At 36.1% G+C, this 22,189-nt stretch overlaps 1 long non-coding RNA gene and 1 pseudogene across 4 annotated transcripts; both read left to right on the forward strand.

Annotated features, from left to right (window-relative positions):
• Nucleotides 1-1,144: 1,144 nt before the first annotated feature.
• LOC139194448 (uncharacterized) lies at nucleotides 1,145-9,057 on the forward strand. 4 transcript variants are annotated; one of them, XR_011579290.1, is made up of 3 exons: nucleotides 1,145-1,706; nucleotides 1,791-2,072; nucleotides 8,876-9,057. It is a non-coding gene; the product is annotated as an uncharacterized lncRNA (long non-coding RNA). The 4 variants fall into 4 exon arrangements; XR_011579289.1 differs by having other exon boundaries at nucleotides 1,153-1,706; nucleotides 1,791-2,080; nucleotides 8,891-9,057; XR_011579291.1 differs by having other exon boundaries at nucleotides 1,153-1,706; nucleotides 1,791-2,053; nucleotides 8,873-9,057.
• A 2,452-nt stretch (nucleotides 9,058-11,509) lies between these two features.
• On the forward strand, nucleotides 11,510-14,012 carry LOC108172309 (uncharacterized; annotated as a pseudogene).
• Nucleotides 14,013-22,189: the final 8,177 nt, after the last annotated feature.

Genomic DNA, 22,189 nt, shown 5'->3' on the forward strand with positions numbered 1-22,189 from the left:
AGTAGAATCCCATCGTTCATAAGCATTCTTAGCATGGAAAAAGAAGATGAAGATGGTGATACTATTTTAATGTTTAATTTACTTTTTGTATAAATTATAAAGCTTGTTTTTTATTGTTTAAGTATTAGTTATAAGGGTAAAGTTGTCAGTTTATTAGCATAATTTTGACTAAAGAGGTTATGTGAAAGTGAATTAAAACCTGAGGGGGTGTTAGTGTAATGTCTCAAACGTGAGGAGGTTTTGTGAAAACTGGATAAATCTCAAGGGGTGTTAATGTAATTAACCTTCATATTCAATATAGCATGCAACTCTACTCTAGCTCTATATAATTAATTGATATCAATTCAAGTTATTTCTTATTTCCACGCTATTTGTTTTTCTTTTTCCCAACTAATCATTTTGCACTCTATTGCCACTTTACTTAACCTTCACACATGCAAATACAACACATATATGGAGACTATACATCAAGTAATCATATGGTACGTGTATGTATGCATGGGATGTGAATGAAAGAGAGATATCATACGTACCATTGGTATTTTCTAGTAGATGACATGAACATTACAAGAAAAATGGGCTTTGGGTACAAAATTAAGGACACAAATGAGGTATTTTGTCTCTATTGTATATTGAACACCAATAAGGTAAAGTGTCTATTTCATATAAGACACCACGTATTGTGCCCTATGTAGAAAATAATGGACACAAAAACTTTTGGCTGACAACATTTTTCACGACAAACAGGAAAATTCGTTGTTTCATCTTTTTGTTTAATAGACACCATATTTGTGTCTTCCCTCATAATTCTAGGCACAAATATAATATTTTTTTTTTTTTTTTGGCAAAGAATATAATATTATTTTATTTGTACCAACATATTTTTCATGTAGACAGCCAGAGCCAACCCACGCCCCTCTATTTCACTATTATTTAATACATGTTAGTCACTTCGAAAGTAATAAGATTTTTTTGAACTGACACAAAAGTATATTCGTGCCCACATATTATATAAAAGTTGTTGTGTCAGTACTTGTTCCCTGAAAAAATATGTGGTTAATAAGTAATGTTCAAAACCTTTAATACTTTCATTAAAATAAAAAAAAATACAATTTTTAAAACTTTTTTGGTCGGATAAATTATTAAATATCAAATACTTAACCAGCATTCCTCTCAATCTCCTCATCCTGCACGCCTGTTGTGGTCCTCTTCCTCTTTCTCGCTCTTTCCTTCTCTACCTGCAGACTCTCTCAAATCCATTTCTGCTCCTCCTCTTCTCCTACGTCACCTTCCCCCAAATTGGTCTCCTATCTTCTCCCCCATCACCTTCCCCCAACACCACAAGCCGCCCTTCCCATGTTCACCCCCACAGATCTATCAATACCAACCACCACAACCTCCACCTCCTTCACCAGCCAAATATCTCCACCCAAATCCCCACCTTCTACACAGATACGACTCACGTGTCGCAAATCTAAGGGAGAAATGTAGCAGAGACGAATTGGGTTGTGGCAGTTAGAGAACAAAAAGTGAAGGAAGAAGATCTCTCTTTGGAACCGTATCAGATAATTTTCTGATTTGAGTTTCATTGAGATTTTTTTTTTTTTTTTTTTTTTTTAAACTTTCTTCTCAACTAATGTGTTTTGGGTTCATGGTTTTTATAGGATTTAAGACATACGAAGTGGACTCCGGACTCCCATAAAGAGGTATTCCTATTCCCATTTTTGTTTTTCTGTTGATTTATCTTCTTATTTGGTGTTTATTTGTGATTTTTTATATGGTAAAAACAGCCCGTTTGTGAGCAACATCAAGTCTGGGATGAGATGCAAGTCTTTTGAGGAAGATGAAGCTGTCCAAATATGCATCTTGTATTTTTTGCATTTTTTTTTTTCAGATTTTGTTTGCGTGCCTGGTGTAAACATTCCAAGTCACTTTAACATTTTTTTTTCTGGATGATTTTGTACTTATTGTTAATGTAGAAAGAGGATGATCGAAGGAGAAGATCAGAGTACAAGAAATAGAGAGAGAGAGAGAAGTTTTAGAGAGAGAAGTTGTAATATTGATCTTTCTTAGTATTCAAGTAATTACAACAATGTACTTATATAAAAGACTAACTGTCTAACTAACTATCTAACTAAGTTTCACACCCTTTGGACAGATGGCATAATCCTACCCACTGTCTATGCCTTACATGCCCCCGCAAACTCATGAGGGGATGATCCAAGCATGAGGTTGAAACAATGAGACTGAAAAAGAGGAGTACTAAGACCCTTAGTTAGAATATCTGCAAACTGTTCGCGAGATGAGACAAACTGAACACAAAGTTTCGTCTGAGCAACCCGTTCACGCACAAAATGTACATCGATCTCAATGTGCTTCGTGCGTTGATGTTGGACCGGATTAAAGGACAAGGCGATAGCAGAAAGGTTGTCACAAAAGAGAACTGGAGGACGAGCAGGCTGGACATGCAGAAATTCCAGCAGTTGCTGAATCCAATCAAGCTCAGCGGAGGTAGTAGACATAGCCCTGTATTCTGCTTCCGTTGAGGAACGAGAAACAGTTTGTTGTTTCTTGGAGGACCAGGAAATAGGGTTATTTCCCAAGAAGACAACCAAACCAATAGTTGAACGGCGATCATTGGGATCACCAGCCCAATTGGCATCACTAAATGCTTTCAGTAGTAAATCCCCGTGAGTATAAGACATGCCAACAGATAATGTGCCCTTGAGATACCTCAAAATCCTCTTGACGGCTGTAAAATGGGACAGCATTGGAGATTGCATGAACTGACAGACTTGATGAACTGAGAAGGCAATGTCCGGGCGAGTGAAAGTGAGGTATTGAAGGGCGCCAACAATGCTCCGGTATGCAGTTGGATTATTATAGGGAGTGCCATCATCTTTAACCAACCGATTGTAGGGTAAGCATGGAGTGTCACAAGGCTTACAATCAACCATCTCAACTTTCTGCAACAAATCCAGTATATATTTGGACTGAGACAAGAACAGTCCCGTAGCAGTTTTGATAACCTGAATGCCCAAAAAATAATGAAGCTCCCCCAAGTCCTTGATGTCAAATTCAGATGTTAAAGAGTTGATCACCTGTTGAATAACGGAATGAGAGCTGCCAGTAAGAATAATATCATCGACATAGAGGAGGAGGACCACAATGTCACTGCCAACAAGCTTAACAAATAAAGAAGAATCAGCATATGTGGACTAAAACCCAATAGTGGGAAGAAAACTTGTAAATCGTTCATTCCAGGCTCTAGGTGCCTGTTTCAATCCATAGAGTGACTTGTGTAAATGACAAACCAATTCAGGATGTGTCGGATCTCCAAAACCAGGAGGTTGAGACATGTACACTTCTTCATTTAACAAACCATGCAAAAAGGCATTCTTGACATCCAATTAACGAAGAGTCCAATTGAAGTGAGCAGCCAAGGCTAGAACTATCCGCACAGTGGTTGGTTTAACCACGGGACTAAATGTTTCACCATAGTCCAATCCAGGCTCTTGACTAAACCCCTTAGCAACAAGACGAGCCTTATGCCTAGCCACTGTGCCATCTGAGTTCTTTTTGAGTTTGAAAACCCACTTACAACCAACAAGGTTCTTGTGAGAAGGCAAATGTACAAGACTCCAAGTATGTTGTTTATGCAATGCATCAACCTCTTCCTACATCGCTTTATACCAAACAGGAACCTTCATTGCAGATTTATATGTTGCAGGTTCCACCAAAGTTAAATCCACATCATGAGATTTAGTCACTTGAGTGAAAAAGGCCTTCTTCTTGATGATGCCATTCTTATTTCTAGGTTGCATAAGATGCATATTAAGTGGAGCAAGTGGTAACACCACTTGAAGTAAATTTGGACTGAAATCAGAGTCCACAAGGAGTTGAGAAGGAGAACTTGCAGTAGCAGTAATGGACTGAGAAGAAGGGCTAGCTGGTGAAACTGATGAAGAAGACAGTATGTCATTAGGTGGAGAGGTGGATGGGAGAGGTGATTGGGGGGAGTGTGGTGGAGATGAAACTAAGATATTATTCATATTAGAAACTGAAAGTGATGACCAGGACTGAGAAGAAGAGGAAGTGACAGGTTTGGGCTTAGACAATGCAGACAAGTGAGGGTAGGGAAATCTAGTCTCATTAAACACAACATGTCTAGAAATGTAGAACCGACCTTTTAACACATCAAAACAAATGAATCCTTTATACTTTGAGGCATACCCAAGAAAGACACACTCTGTAGTTTTGGCTTACAACTTGGTTTGAACATAAGGTCTTAATAGAGGAAAACAGGAACACCCAAACACCTTAAGATGTGTCAAAATAGGAGGAGTGCGAAAAAGTATTTCAAAAGATGAACAATTATTCAACACTGGTGTAGGCATTCGATTTATAAGATATACAGCAGCTTGACAAGCAAAGGTCCAGAAAGAAGAGGGTAATTTGGCATATTGTAACAATGTGACAGTAGTTTCAACAATGTGTCTATGTTTTCTCTCGGCCAAACCATTTTGTTTGGGAGTAAGTGGACAAGATTTATGATGAAGGATACCTTGATTGGTAAGAAAAGTTTGAAGTTTATTGTTACAATATTCACCACCACCATCAGTTTGTAAAATTTTAATACAATTAGAAAATTGGGTTTGCACAAAGGAGGAAAAGGCAACAAAGATGTCAAAGAAATCGGATTTATTGACAAGAGGAAACAACCAACAGTATCTAGTGCACACATCAATGAGAGTTACATAATACTTGTAACCATCAATAGAATTACACGGAGAAGGACTCCAAAGGTCACTGTGTATAGTTTCGAAAGGAATTACAGAGTTGTGCACACGAGACTGAAACGGCAATTTAGTAAATTTTCCCTCTAAACAGCTATGACATAGCCTAGGAACACTGTCCTTTGTACAAGAGATATGAGACTTAGTAAGCATGATAGAAGCAATGGTATTTGAAGGATGCCCTAACCTACTGTGCTAAAGATTAGAGCTAACAAGCTGTCCAAGTAATGCAGAAGCTTTAGAATTGCCTGGAGAGGGAAATGATTGATGATTGGAAAGTGATGGAATGGCATCAATTATTATCAAGACACATGCGATGAACTGATAACAAATTGTGAGATAGCCGAGGCATATAGAGGATGGAATTCAATTTTAGTGGCTGCACAGGTGTAGGAATAATGGAACTACCAATATGTGAAATTTGCAAACCTTCACCATTAGCCGTTTGCATTGTCTCATTAGAGGGATAAGGCGTTGCCATGGACAAATTACTGAAATCAGCAGTCATATGGTTTGTAGCCCCCGAATCAGTAAGCCAAATCTGTGATGTAGGAGTTGAAGAAGACTGAGAAGATACTGTGTGCAGAGCCTGGATATTGGATTGAGGAGAGAAAGTTGGTGCTGAAGGAGTATATGCACTAGTAGGCATCGGAGAGTAGTGTGGACCACCAAAGTTAGGACCTTTATCATTGAAGAAACAATACCAGGTAGTATGATTTGCCTTGCCACAAATGTGGCAGCCTCGTCGTTCTAACTGTTTTGAATGACAAAATGGAGCAGTGTGACCAAACTGATTACATAATTGACAAGGTACTTGCTGGAAAGAAGAACCAACGGACTGTGATGGAGAAGGACCAAGCACTCCAGAGAAAACAGGTGCTGAATGAGAACCTCGATTGGGAAACTGCTGTCTGGGACTAGGATTAGAATACCTATATCCCTTATTAGTTTTGCCTTTACCCTTCTTAGTGAAATGAAAAGATCGATACCCACCAGCAGAACCAGGATGAGGACTTGAAAACCCCGGATGATCACCAACAGATTGATGGGATTTAGGGCCAGAGGTATTAGCCACCATGGTAGACAAAAACTGAGAATTAACAATACTGTCCACAATCAGTTCTTCAGCAAGAAGCTGCACCCTAAATTCTTGGAGAGAGATTACATTCTCACGACCCCTTATAACACTACGAAACGTATTGTACTCGGGAGGTAATCCATTGAGAGCAAGGATAACAATATCCTCATCTGCAAAAGCAACTCCAGCTGCGGACAAGTAGTCTCGAGCTTCCTTAATTTGTTGCAGATATTGAGATACAGAATCAGTCCCTTTCTTGATTGTTTGAAGATTCGACTTGAGTTGAAAAACACTAGTCTGAGAGACAACAGAGAATTGTTCCTTTAACCGGGTCAAAAGATCACAAGCATTTGTACTGCCAATAGCACAGGAAATCGCAACCGGTGACAGAGTTGCAGTAATCAACTGCATAAGAGCCCGATCATGCATCTTCCAAACAATGTATTCTTCATTCTCAGAATGAATGGACGAATTGGAAGCATCAACACCAGAACACATAACATATCGAGATGGACAGAGAGTAGAGCCATCAACAAACTTCATAATCCCGTGTCCCTCAAGTAGTGATAGGAGCATATTTATGCACCTTAGTTAGCTAGTTCTTATGCATTTATGTTGTGTTTTCTTAGTTAAAGTAGTCTTTTAAGCTATTTTCATGTGTTTTCAGGTTTTAGAGACAAAGTGAGCAAAAGGATGCAATTTGGAGCATTTTGGAGCAAAATTGGGCTAGAATGGAGTTCATGCACATGAAGCACAAGGGATGGACGAATTTGAAGGATTGATGAAGCTAGGAATGTGTTTTGAAGTTGAAGAATTGAAGATACAAAGATTCCTAATTGAAGTGGGAAAGTGCTTAATTGAAGATGAAATCCTAGTTGAAGTTGGATTCCTAGAAGATTGAAGTTTCCTACTCAAACAAGGTTTCCTACTTGAAGAAAGGAAGTTGAAGCCAAAGAATCAGCTCAAGTGAAGAAACCTTATCCAAAACATTATCCAAACCCTATCCTATCCAATCCTATCTTATCTTATCCTATCCTAATCCTATCCTAATTTAATTCCAGCTGCATGGGGGATTTATTTTCAGATTAGGACACATTAAAATTGGTTTCTAGAAGACCTTATCCATTCCTACAAAGGTGCCACACCTTATCCCTTGTTTTTTTTCTAGAAATCAGCCACAAAACAACCTTTCTAGAAGGCCTTATCCCTTGTCCTACAAAAGTGACGCCCCAAACATTTCTAGAACTTCTAGAAACCTGATTATTCCTTTCCCCCTTGGTTTCTAAAAGCCTTAGCCTTTTCCTTCAAGGATTGTGTGTTATTATCCTATACAAATTAGGCTTTTAAATCCTTTTCCTTTGCTACATAGGGGCTGCGAATTTCAGCCTATAAATACCATCCTTTGCTGCACCATTTAGTCACCATCCTCTACCATATTTTCACTACACCATTCACCCAAATATACCTCTTGTGCCGTGAGTTTGCAAGGAGAAGAAGGAAGACAACTTGGAGCCGTGCATGCCATTCAAGGAGCTTGGATTGTGGAGCGTTTCTAGGTGTTTTCTATCTTTGTTTTAATGTTTAAATTTATTTATCTTTGTTTATTTGCGAGTATGAGGAACTAAACCCCCCCTTGGCTAGGGGGGGATTCGAAACCATGTTTATGCTTGCTATATGATTTGATTACTTCTAATTGCGTTTCATAAGTTGTGAGTTCAATTTGCTTATCTATGTGAATTAAAACTTATTCTTGTATGTTGATTGAGGGCCGACACTTAGTTTGCATGCATGAATTTGATGCTAGGATATAAGGGAATTTCACCTAATCGTTATGAACTTATATTCACAAGTAGTAAAGGTTGTTGATCACAATCGTGTTAAGTAAATTCTTGGCATAAGTTTCATGCAATCATAGTAACAAGTGCTTCGTCAATGCTTATGGTTTTCATAGAACTTAATGATTCTTGCTTGTATCTCTATTATGCAATCATGTAGGGGACTTGTGGGGAATGCTTTGGGTTGTCGTATGCAATTCATCCAATTCAATAACTTAAGGAAAATCTGAGGGTTAATTTAAGCGGACCTAATTAACTTGGGGCGTTGAAGATTCATGGTTTATTGAAAAGCAATTGGAAATCGTTTTATATGCAAGTGTGACATGTGTGGAGATGAACCCCTTAGCTAGCCTTCCATCCATTCAAATCATCCAAATTCGTTTTAAAATCTGTTTTAGTTTACAAAGTTTTGTTTTGTTTTTAAATTCGTCCAAAATCAATCCCCCTTTTCTTTGTTGAGTCATACTAGTTAGAAATCAATTTAGTTTGTGTTCTTAAGTGTCTTGAGTCAAGTTATAATCAATTTTTGTCCAAATTCTTCCTGAGTGTCAGAAACTGCCCAGAAAGTGTTTTAAGGCAGTTTTGAGTGTTTGTTTGCTGTTTTGAGTTTTTTTGTTTGTTTTGGTGTTTTAAAGTTTAGTTTTGCATTCTTTGAGTCTAGTTTAGTGTTTTAAACTTGTTTTTACGTATTTGAGTCAGTTTTCAAGTGATTTAGCAATCCCTCCTAATCCCCGGCCTAGAACGATCCCTACTTACATACTTACTACAATCGATAAAAAGAGGGTTAATTTGTGTGTCAACATAATTTTCACATCAAGTAGCATTTGCATTTGGAAATGCCAATTCAAGTAATTAGACTCATCAAGCTTCACATTCACAGATGTAGAAATTGTAGAAATAAGACCAGTAATAGGCGATTGGAGAATTTGTAATTGAGATGCAGTAACCATATTTGCAGAATGGAGATAGAAATGTGAAAGAAGCAATATCACAAACACCTGGTGTGCACAAACTAATAAACACAGAACGAAAGTAGTCGGGAAGTGTAGAAGCCCGAGAAAATACAGAGTAAGAGAATACCAGAAATCGACCAAGAATACAGCAATACACGATCAACAAAGGAAAAACAAATCACAAACCAAGAAGATGAGCGGAAGCAGTAGAAGGATCGACGAACACAGCGCAAGCAACAATGGCGATTGATACCATGTTAATGTAGAAAGAGGAAGATCGAAGGAGAAGATCAGAGTACAAGAAATAGAGAGAGAGAGAGAAGTTTTAGAGAGAGAAGTTGTAATATTGATCTTTCTTAGTATTCAAGTAATTACAACAATGTACTTATATAAAAGACTAACTGTCTAACTAACTATCTAACTAAGTTTCACACCCTTTGGACAGATGGCATAATCCTACCCACTGTCTATGCCTTACACTTATTTGGTATTGAGGTGTTTTTATACAAAATGAGTATAAAAAGCTGAGCTCGATAATATGTTTGGTAAACATTTAAAACAACTTATTTTCATAGTTTTGAATGAAAAAATGTTGAAAACGTGAAATTGAAAAAATGAGCTTACTATCACAGCAGAAGTAGTTTTTTTTTTTTTAAAGCACAACAATACCAAACCAGCTCTTTAAAGAATGAATTTGTCAATTTAAGTCGTAAATTGAAAGGTTATGTCATGGTTAGAATGGTTTCTATTTACTTGCATACAATTACAATGTAGCTGGGCATGAAATACAATTTAATGCATCACTTATTTCTTTCAAAGTAATTTTTTTAATATACACAGAATTGAGCACAATTTCAAAATTGTGCCCTCTCAGTTTAAACGATGTCAGACTTGTCAGAATGAAGGCACAAATAGGCTGTCTTTAGCACAAAACACCATATTGTGCTCTATGATCAAATGACATGTTCATATAGGTCGCATTTGGTACGTGGGACGGGACGGAACGGAGTGGGACGAGATGTTCCGTCCCACGTTTTGTGCACCTAAAACGAGTGGAATGTGTTGTTCAACGGGACAAGTTTTGGATGATTTTTCGTTCCGCCTCACTCCCCTGGAACGACTTGTTCCACGTCCGTGGGACACAAATTTATAACATTTTAAGACAAAAAAACTCCTTGTCTTTTTCAAAATTTACATCATCTAAATCATACAACAAACCCTAAAACTATATTCTCTTCTTCTCAGCCATTGTGAACCTCTTCACCTCTGCATATCCCCTTCGCAACCTTCCTCCTCATCCTTTTCCATGTAGCATCTTCAGCTCTGCATCTCCGTTCCAGATTCGATTTGTTTTTGTGTAGCCTCTCGGTCTCTCTTTCTTTGTAAAATAAAAAATTGCTTCTAGGAGGTCCTAATTTTGATGTAAATTTGAAGTGGCATTATTATTCTTTTCTGATTTTCTTGTTTCGATTTCATTAACAACCAGTTAATATGCAAAACATTTGTAATTTCCACTACCTGTTTTGGTTTGCTTTGGTTGGTTCGATTTGCTTTGGTCCTTGCATATTATTCAAAACATTTGTAATTTCCACTACCTGTTGCTCGACTTTATCCTTCCATGTCATTAATTCCTCAAAATTATCCTGTAGAAAAGAAAAGAAGATGAAATTTCATCAGAACCAAACTGCCATAAACATACGTGATAGAACACATACTTCTTGTCCAATAGTAGATGGATTTTGCAAAACATGACAGAACAATTTACTGGGATTTCCATTTTATATACCTGCATACCCTTCCAAGAACCTAAAATCACTTTCAAGCTTTGCTCAGACTGAGCTTTCCATTTTGCCAAATCCTCGAGCCTCTCCTGATTCTGCTGAATTTCTTTGTATTTTGTAGTGCTTCGATTTCTTTGTATTTTTTTTCTTTCTGATTTGCTTGTTTCGATTTCTTTGTATTTTGTAGTGCTTCAATTTTCCCAATATTGCATCGGCAACCAAAGATCTGCCTTTGTTTATCTGCTTCCACTCCCCCTATTGAGCAGTACTGCATTCAGAGGTATCTCTATATGGATTCATTTTTTCAGTGTTCAAGTTTTGATTTTTATGTGCTGAAATCTATAAATATGATGGCTTGGGGTTTTGTTGGATTGGATTGGGTTACATGTTTTGGATTTTCCTCTGTTGGATTGTGTTATGTGTTATTTTTTAAAAAACCAAATTAAATTACTTCTATATTCAAGAACCACTCCCAACATATCTTGAATATGGACATAGACAAATGCATCTTTCGATGACCTCACTCAACCTTAAGGAGTAAAACTCTTATCATTAATTTTACCAAGTCCAAGTATCTAAAATTAAATAGGTTATGGTAGTATTTATGGAAAAAAAAATTCCTCACTCAATTTGATGGAGCCAAACTCTTATCGTAGAATTCTACCAAACCTTAATATCTACAATTAAATAGGTTATATTACCCAAAAAAAAAAAACAGGTTTTGGAAGTATTTATGGAAAAAAATCTTCACTTTGCAGCATCTCTTTGTTTGCATTAATTTTTAATGACCTTGGTTTTTGCAAGACTGAAGTGCATTCATATAGCATTAGTCGAATCCTCAGATGGTAGCACTCTCAGATTTTCAGTGCATGCCAAAGTTGATACTCCATTTTAAGAATTGCAATTAGGATATGATGCTCTACTTTGTTTTACCATTTAATCATACGCTTGTAATTGAATCCTGCGTATGTTGATGCTCCACTCATTCATGTGTTGTTTTTTTGCATGTGAAGGTATGGATGAATATGAGACTCAATTCTTTGTTCTTTTGAACGTTTGGATTATAATGGCACAAGTCTTTACTATGAATGCACAATTGTCGAGGTATAGACAACAACAAAAGAGACAATGGGAAATAGCTAGTTTAGAGAAGAGGACATTTGTTAGACTTCATGTTAGGAGAGAGGAAATAAACTGTATCACGTGATTGAGTGATACTAACTTTTTGTGAGAGCTGCGAATGGATAGGAATACATTTGCAGTTTTATGTGATTTACTACAAACTCGTGGTGGGTTGGTAGATGATGGTCATGTTACAATAGAGTAGCAAGTAGCTACTTTTGTTAACATATTAGACCACCACAATAAAAATAGGTCAATGTCAAAAAAAAAAAAAAAAAAAGTTAGGTCAATGCAAGTTAGATTCATTAGGTCTGGTGAAACTATTAGTCGGTATGTTCGCAGGGTATTGCGTGCGTTGCTCAGTTTGCAAGATGTGTTGTTTGCAAAACCAACCCCTATCCCAGAGGATTGCACGGAATCGAAATGGAAATGCTTTAAGGTAAGCATCATAGTAAAATCATTAATAACATAATTATTTGTAGTTGCTAATTAATATAAGTTTTTCTTTTGTCTAGGGTTGCTTAGGAGCGCTAGATGGAACATACATAGGGGTCACTGTGCTTGATGTCGATAAACCAAGATATAGAACAAGGAAGGGTCATATAGCAACTAATGTGTTAGGCGTATGCACACACGTCCTCAAATTCGTATACGTGTTATCCGGTTAGGAGGGATCAGCTACTGATTCAAGAGTTCTTGGTGACGTTGTTGCTAGAGCTAATGGCCTCAAGGTCCCAACTGGTAAGATAGACAAGTACCTAATAGTTTTCCTTACCTTTGTTGGCTAACAACTAAAATTTATTATCAACTAATATAGGTACATACTATTTGGTTGATTCCGGATATACGAACGGTCCCAACAGGTAAGATAGGCAAGTACCTAGTACTTTTCCTTACCTTTGTTGGCTAACAACTGAAATTTATTATCAACTAATATAGGTACATATTATTTGGTTGATTCCAGATATACGAACCGTGAGGGTTTCCTAGAACCGTATAGAGGCACTAAATACCATTTGCAAGAGTGGGAAGACAATTCACGTGCACCTAGGAATCATGAAGAATATTTTAATATGAAACACTCGCGTGCTAGAAATGTCATTAAGAGATGTTTTGGCCTCTTCAAAAGATGTTGGGCTATCTTACGAAGTAGGGGTGAGTTCAAAAAATCGAAAACCGAAAAAAACCGAAAACCAAACTGAACCGAAACTGAAAAAACCGAACCGAACGAAAAAATCGAACAGAATTGAAAAAACAGAACCGAACCGAATTCTTTTGGTTCGGTTCGGTTTTAGTGATCTAGAAACCGAACCGAACCGAACCGAACCAAACCGAATTAATTAAATTATTTTTTTATTTAATTATTTGTTTTGGGTATTATTTTCTAAACCCAATTTGTAAGTTAAAATGTGCTAAACCCAATGTGTTGCCAAACTTTAAGCTCAAAATATTAAAAAAAGGCCTATAAAAACTGTAAACCCTAACCTATTATTGCTCCCCCATATAATGTTCCGGAACCAAACCTCCTCCTGAAGTACCTACATCCATCTCCATAGCACTATCTACTTCTGCCTCAACTTTCTTTTCCAAATCTACTCCCATATAACATGTAACAGAATCCATAACATTTATTTCGGGTAGATTACTTGTGTAATTTGTGATGGAAAAGAATCCAACACACACTAAATAAATCCACCCATGCATTACTTTTACTAATCAAGTTGTCAACATGCAGTTACAAGCAAACAACCCTGATCTTTGAACAACATCATACAATTTAACTTTTCTAAGTCATTTGTACGATTTTTGTGTTGTGAGGTTGTTAGTTTGGACTTTGGAAGACTTGATTGATGATTTTAGTTCAACTTTAAATGTTTATTTTCATTGTCTTTGATTCTAGTTAGAATTTTTATGTTATGATTGTGTTGAAGATGTTAAAATTTTAAATTTCAATGTTTTTCATTTTTTGAAAAAAAAACAAAAAACAAAAAACCAAAACCGAACCGGAAAAAACTGAACCGAAAAAAAACCGAACCGAAAAAAACCGAAAATAAAATGAACTGAACCGAACCGAACCGAAATTTCGGTTTGGTTTCGGTTTTGGCAAAAAACCAAACCGATTTGAACCGAACCCACCCCTATTACGATATCCTTCCCACTATCCAATCAAGATTCAGGGAAGAATGATCACCGCATGTAGTTTACTTCATAATTTTGTCAAAATGTATATGGCGGTTGATTCAGAGGAAAATGCAAGGCTTGCATTTGATGAATTACCTATAGGGGAAGATTTACCAGAAGTATTAGCCTACTTTGAAACCGTTAAGTCAAGCCAAACATGGACTCAATAGAAGGATGATCTTGCAAGAGAAATATATGATGAGTGGAGAGGAATGAGGGCTTGCAAATTGGTTGACATGGTAGTTGTTGTAATTGTCTTTTATTGAGATGTGGACTCAATGTAGTTGTTGTAATTGGCTTGAAAATTCGTAACATTAAGACTATTGAGATGTTTGTTATTGTAATGTGGTAATTGGGAGTTATATGGATGTTATGGCTGATAAAGCCTGGTGTCTTTTATTTGGTGTTCTCATATATGCTTATCTCTCCTCCTTTTATATGGGAGTTCTATTATTTAAGTGTTGAATGAATTACTAATATGTTTATTTGTGTTACTTATGTAATATATGGCTTCTTTGATAGATCATATGGCCACCTCACGTAATTGGATTGATCATGAGGAGGATGTACTACTTACCATCTTCGAGGAGATGGTTGCTGATGGTGTTAGGTGTGTGACCGACAGTTTTAAGGCTAGTACTTTTGTAATGGTTGCCTCCAAGATGAGGGAACAGATTCCTTACATTAATATAGAGCTGAAGCATATACAAAACAAATTGAAGCGTTTGAAAGAAAAGTATTCATCTGCATATGACATGATGAATACATTTGGATTTGGTTGGGATGATGAGAAAAATTGTGTTATGGATGGTGACGAAATACTACAGAAGTGGGTGAAGGTAAATTTTGTTTCTTATTTTTTATCAATTAGTTGCTTTGAAAGTCTTAACCTTGATTTCTTTGGGTTCTTATTGTAGAAATATCCTAATGTATCTTGCAAACCAAATAAGCCATTCCCGTTGTATCCACGGTTATGTATGGTGTTTGGGAGAGACTGAGCCACGGGTAGTATGGTTGAATCAGCAGCAGATGCAATTGAGAATATGGGTTTGGAAAGTGAGGATTGTGAGATTTCCGAGATGCCTCCACCTTCACCTACCCCATCTCCTTATGTTGTTACATCTAGTGCATCTTAACCTGTTAGGAAGAGGAATAGAAGTAGGAATGATGGTGATGCAAATATTGTATTTGTTATTAGTAAAGGTTGGAATAAAGCTGTTACTGAAATGAAGAAATTAGGTGAAAGTTTTACTTTCAGAGAAGCGAAAGCTAGACTACCTTTTGAGCTTCAGGCCATGGATCTCCCATACAATCAGGTGCTAAGAATTTCAATGAAGTTAGTGAAAGATACCGATCTGATGGGTATTTGGTCTACCTTGGATGACTCATAGAAGCCAGAGTTCATTAAAGTGTTTATGGAGAGCCTTTAAGCATTTGGGGTTATAGTATTTGTGGTTTTAGTATGATGAACTTTATCAACTTCTAGTGTTTTCATTATTACTTTAGCAAGACATTATTTGTTTTTTAAGTTAGGACGAATGTTTGATTTCGGATATTTCATGTTTAAGTTATGGATATTTTATTCTCTTTGTTTAAGTTCTGAATGTTTAAAGCCTAAAACGTTTACGACATGCATGATCATTAAACTTATATATTTTTCAACATTGCATGGCAACCATGAACAGAACTATCTCAGCCATCTCATTCATGCTAACGATCTCATTAGTTCCAATATTCACTGGCTTGAGGAAGTCTGACTTCATCAACAGATCATAGAAGACATAAATTACAAATTTTAAAGGGGTTTGCATGTGGAACACAACATATACCTAATAAAATTTGGACCAAGAAAAACAAATAATGGATAATAGTGTTCAAATTTGAACAACTTAAAAAAAAAAAAGTCTTGTCCCACTCCACGCATAAAATTGTACCAAACAACATATGGAACATGGGTATTTTAGTCATTTTAATATTTTGGTTCCGTTCTGTCCATGCGTTACCAAACCCTAAACGAAACAACCGTCCTGCGCGTACCAAACATAAAACAGAACATCTGTTCCGTCCCAAACAGTACCAGAGGGCACAAATAATGTTTTAGTTGCTGCACTGTTGCTATTGTTTTATGGACACATAGGCTGGTGCCTTTAGGCCTCATAGGGCACAAATAACTATTTGTGTGCAGTGTCTATATTTTTTGTAGTGGAAGGATGATTTGGTTGAATCGGTGTAGAAGCTGCAATGCCGATGATTACATCTCCAGCAGCTGGAACGCCATTTGCTGCCGCCATTTGGATCCCAGCTAGGGCAGGTACGCATTGTGCTTGTGGACTAGACATTTTCCCCTGTGAACTTGTGGAATATAACATACACGCTTGCAAATGCATATAAACATCTCCACGGAAAAACCTGATTACCAAATAATTTATACTGTAATACACTAATATGTTTCAAAAGCATAGCGAGAGAACCAATAATGAGTGATATTTGATTTACCCATTAATATAGTGATAATTTTTAATTTTTTATACAATGATATATTTATAATAACGGTGAAAAAATAAATTAAACTTGTCATCAATGTGGAGTGACAATTTAAATTTTATTTAGGATAATGTTAGGGAGACTTAATTTTTAAATCAAATTTACAAACTAAATGATGCGTCATCAATAAAAAAATAAGCACATTAAGTAATAATTTAATCATCAACAATTACATTATTTAATTTACAAATTTTATATAAAATTTATCTTTTCTGGCATTAACTTTTTATATATAAAAGCAATTGTCAGTATATTTCTTTTAAAAATTCGAATAGTACTATTGGTCATCTAGAGCAAGAAAAAGACAAACAAATCCTTCGTTTTACGTCACTCACCTACGTTAGGCTGACGAACTACCAGAAAGTTTAGTGCATGAACCAGCCATACGTCCGGCACTAAAAACATATGTGGAACGTTTACCAAAAAAAAAAAAAAAATATTATGTGTGGAACCCTATTGGTAATGGTGGGGATCATTTTAAAAAAAAAAATTGTTTATTCACTAAAATGCTTTTGATAAATTGAGCAATTAAAATTGTAGCAAGTCAATGATCGCTGTATATTTTACATATATAGCAAAAATAAAAGATAGAGAAATTTCAGCTTAATCTGTTAATCATTGTTCCATTTTAGAAAAAAGGTTTTTCCAATCTCTTTGTAGTCTTTTCATTTTCCAGAACCGCTAATCAACTCTAATTATTTTTCTTACAACTTAAGTGAACTTACAACAATTCATGGCATGGGGAATCCTTTATGTAATTGTAAGGACAAGATTAACAAGTAAAAAGAAGAATTAAATATGTATTCAAGTAAAATGATCACTGGACAAAGTATTAGATTCCAAATAACGTGAAGATAATAAGTGTGTGAAAATTATGTAAACAAAGATGGAGATCTAAAATACTTGCATGGCAAGTTTTGTTCACCATTAATTTGATAAGCGAAATCATGATATATAGAATATTACTTACCCAATAGGATCCTTTTTGGATTCTCTTTGTGAGAATTTAGAAGATTTGTGAATCGTGCTTGTTTATCTTACATCGTACGGTTAGTTTTCATTAGGTACTATTTATGTTTAATTTTAAATAAAAGAATTAAAATAATTTATGACCGCACGATATACGATGAACGGATACGATTCACGGATCTTCAAACTCCTCATAAGGTGGATCCGGAAAGGATCCAGATTCATTACTTACAGAGATTTCCAACAGCCAAGCGGAGCTAATAACACAGAAGCACTGCTACTCGACTCTGGAATTTAGTTTAGTCTAAAATGGAGAGAGAAAGAGGTCAACGAACTGTATTGAGCTAATTGGGTCCTTTGAGCTTTAGATCGAGGAAACTTCAAGAAGAATTATATGTGGGGTTCACTGTAGTAAATAGTATCTCTTCTCATCTCTCTCTCTCTCTCTCCACTCTTTTGTGGCATTTCTTTAGTGAGGAAATTAAACTTTTAGGACATGGGGCATTAAACAGACAAAGAATCTTTCAAGACTTAATGTGTGGTCGCATTCACTCCACGTACATATGGCGTTATTTTATTGTTAAATGTCAAAATTAAATATAATGTTGTGAATACGATAAGGGGAAGTGGTCTTAGCCGGCCAACGACTTAGTCAAATAGTCAGTGCCTCAGTGAATTTTCCCCACTTAGAGGTAAGAGACAAAACTCAGCTATAATCGAAGGGAAATTGGGAGGAAACTTCCCCCCCTTTTTTTTTTTGTTTTAATCTTTTTTACATTAAAGATTTCGAACTCTAAATTGCACGCGTAGGCAAGACCGACGCCCGCGCCTGGGTGATAATAAATAACAATGCATTGTTGGCATATAAAAAGGGCTTCGCGCATCCGAGGAGTCGACAATGTGCCGAAAAGAGACGACGATAGTAAAACAAATACAAAAGAAGGTGGAAGTGCGCAGCCAAATTGATCAAATATTGGTGAATCCTATAAGATGGTTGGCAGAATATCTAATTATATTACCTGAACTTTGGTTCGTTTCATTGTATTGCATGTATATAATGTTTATCATCTATACTATTATTAAGAAAACACTCATTGTCAACTTTTTTTTTTTCTATTTTATCCTCATTTTTAATACACACTATTGACAAAAGGAGGGTAAAATAGTAATTTTGTACTTTTTGACAAAATGACAATCATATCCCTATTTTTTCTATTTTACCTTTTTTTTGAGATAATGACAATCATATTTTTTCAATTTTACCCTCACTTTTGATACATAATATTTACATAAGAAGGACAAAACACTAATAATGTAATATTAAAAAAATATGCACTTATTAAGAGAAATTGTTCACACACACACACAAAGTGTGAGCTCTCTGCTAGTTAATTTTTAAAAGAAGTATGTTTTTGTTGTAGGCGTAATTTATTGAACAATTATGGAGGCCAAAGAGAGAGGGGTGCGGTATAGATAGAGAGAAAGAGAGAGATGTGTAATTGTGGGTGTGTTCTATTCCACCCCATTGTGCTTTTGTTTATAGTAGTAGTATAGGTAAAAACTTTTCCCTTTAGGATTATAACATTTAATAGGTAATCTATTCCTAATAGAAATATAAGATACATTCTCATATCTACTAGGATTTACACAATCATATTCCTAATCTAATAGGACTGCAACATTTTGTTTATTTAATTTTAAATTAAAATAATTATAACAGACAAAATTCAATTAGTCTAATTTAGTCATCAAATTAGATAGTCAAAAGAAGGAGATTATCTAGTAATACAGTACTTGGTACTTTAATGTCAAATATCAGCTAGAGGTAAAATGAGTAAAATTAAAGATTGAATATAATTCTTCTATGCTCTTTTCTTTACCTTAACTGTTCACTTGCATGATAAGCCAAAACTAAGGAGCCGAAAGTGCAGGTTTCTAAATATGGGAAGGTAGGCTCAAGCTAGCATAGATTGCGTTGTTGAGCGCAAAAGTCAGACAGTGATCTGAGAGTTCCATGTGGAATGGTTCTAGCTTGCTCAAAGGATCAAACGAAAGATAGAATTCAGGGATGCGTAGAATGTATTTTAATGATTCAATTGTTTATAATCAAATTATTTAGTGTGGCATCAATTTCATCCATCAGATAAAGAAGTCTGTTAACTTATAATTGTACGTATCTGTTGAGAGTGTTGGCAATGAATGGTTATTTTGTGCCGCACAAGAATATACACAAAGTAATCGTATACTCAACTTTTCATGTTCTTGAAACTGGTAGAGTTATTAAATTAAGAGACCAGGATTAAGTGCATGAATTTAAGCAAATTACAACCGGCAAGTTCTGATGAAACTTATAAGGTGGATTTGATATCTTTTATGGTCAATAGGATGTAAATTTAAAAATGTGGATTAGGTATTATACTTCGTCAATTTACAACTTTTATAAATGATATCATGTATAGTTTATACCATATCATGATTATATGTATATAAGAACGAAAAGTCAAGTCTTCGAGCTACTTTTATTTTTTGTGGCATCAGTTGTGTCTTTTACTGATTGTTGCCTTTCCTCTAAAATATCTTGTCTTCGATATTCTTTTTATACTTAGTACTCACTATTGAGTATTAATCTTTTGATTTTGTATAATAATATTCTAACTCATGTTTTATTGTTTAATAAAACAATAGTCATGTTATTAATTTTTTTTACTTTAAAAAATAAAGAACATGTAGCACTTTATATTGCCCAAATCGGAAGGTGAATATTTACTAATGAGTACTCAAGTATACAATATTGTGTAAACCATATAACGTGATTGTTGATAATTAAATTATTACTTAAGTGTTAATTCATGTAGTTATTTTCTATTGGTGACACATTACATAGTTTATAAATTTAGTTTAAAAAATTAGTCCACTTTTTTTTTTTTTGTCGTGGAATTCAAATCGTGCTATTGCATGTTGTTGGGGGACTTTTAGGTCGAGGTGGACTTGGGCTTTGAGAACATCCTATTATCTCCCTTGGTGTGGGTTCGCAACAAGTCCCGGGATATCTCGAAAGAGATAGCTTGTCTTAGCAAATACCCCGGTAACATCATCGGCTCAAAGATAGTATGAAAGATCTAGATAATGACTTGCTCAAGTGAAGCGTGGTGTGGAAGCTAAAAGATTATCAGTTTACATGAGAGAGAGAAGATTTGCATGGTTGCATGGCATTCTTAGCTGCATGATTTGGGCCTTCCTAGGGTAATAGTAAGGCTTCTAATGGTTGAGATGTTTGATGGAAGGTTGTGGGAATTACTAAGGTTGCATGAATGGTGATGCTTGAGACTTAGAGTATGCTTCTGGACTAAATGGAACTCTATGGGCTTCTTCCTAGGTGGTTCCTTCTCACTATGTTTTCTCTATTTCTCCCTTTGTGTTCATTTGAATATTCTTCCTGCGTTTCCCCTTTATGTAAGTGAAGGGTTCTTCTCTAGGTTTCAAGGGAATATCCCTTTTGTGGCTTGGTCTTCCCCTTTTTTCTCCCTAGTTATTCTATTATTCCCATTTTGGTATAAATTGGTTGCACTATTGAAACTTGCAGATTGCTACTTCCCGAGGCACACCTTTCCCAGGGCAGCCTTCTGCAAGAATTAATTCTAGTAGCGCACCACACGGCTTTCGCATGTTGATTATCTGTGCATGCTGAGAAGGGAAAATCAGCATTTAATGCCTGACTTGCTAGGCTTAACATACATTTAATGTAAGAATCTAGTTTAGTTCTAACTAAGGGAGTTGGCTTGCTAAGGAAATGGGTAAACTAGGCTAATTCTCTATCAATAATGCCTGCGTGAAATACAAAATGTATGGGCTTAGATCTTTGGGCTCCCAAGCAGCCCATAGTCTTCCATGATCCTGATTCCACGTAGGCTCGATAACCTTCTGTAACCATCCACACCACAATCCACTTGGCAAGCCCTGAATATGTGACATGGGTTTAGCATGGCAGTGATTAGCATGAGGAAACATGGTGTAATGAATATGTATGAGCATGAAGTGAGTATTCGGCTTAATCACCATGGCATGGCATGTTTGTAAATATATTCCTCGTCAATCCCGTGCCTTGTCATGTATTTGGGTTTGAATGTAGGCTTTGCATGATAATTGGGCCTTGAGACTTGGATTGGTGTGTGACATTTTTGGGCCCCAACATTAGCCCCCTTGATTATTTGGGCTATGAGAATCCTTGAGTGGGCTAAATAATCAACCCCAGGCCTAAGGGATTCCTTTTTTTAACATGAGTTTTTTTATGGGACTCTTATCCTTTCTTTCTTTCTTTTCCGTATGGATGCTGGTGACCTAGTGACAATGTGCTTCCTTGCTTCTCGTGCATGTTTCATAATCCAAAAAGAATTCTGGGACCTCCTCTCTTTTATTGGTAATTGCTATGAACACCTCACTTCTAGAGGATAGGTATTTGTATTATTTCCTTCTTTTCCACCTTAGTTCCTCTTTCTTCCGCAACCCTTTCTTCTGCCCTTCCTTTATTATCCATAGTACCTTATACTTTTGGGCTTCTGCCCTTCCTTTATTATCCATAGTTCCTCTTTCTTCCGCAACTCTTTCTTTATGTGCTTTTGGGTTCTTTAGTGTTCTGCATTGAGACCTTCTTTCAGGTAAGGAAGAATTCCTTGACCTTGCTCTTAAAAAAAATTCTTGTTTCCTTGTCTTTGCTAACGATCTTGCTGGTGAATCCGAGCATGCTGTGGTATTTTGCTTGCGCTTGAGGTACTTTAGGGTTTTAATCTTCATAGACGGAGGGCATGATCTTTCCCTCGGGCTTTCAATCTTAGGTCTCTGTATGCTTGCTGTGGAGCAAAAAATAATCAAGAAAAGTATGGAGGCGACACATAGACTTTTTGGGCGAAAAAGACAAAATTAACCTTAAGAC

The sequence above is a fragment of the Malus domestica genome, chromosome 03 (assembly GCF_042453785.1).
Source record: "Malus domestica chromosome 03, GDT2T_hap1".
NCBI lineage: Eukaryota > Viridiplantae > Streptophyta > Magnoliopsida > Rosales > Rosaceae > Malus > Malus domestica.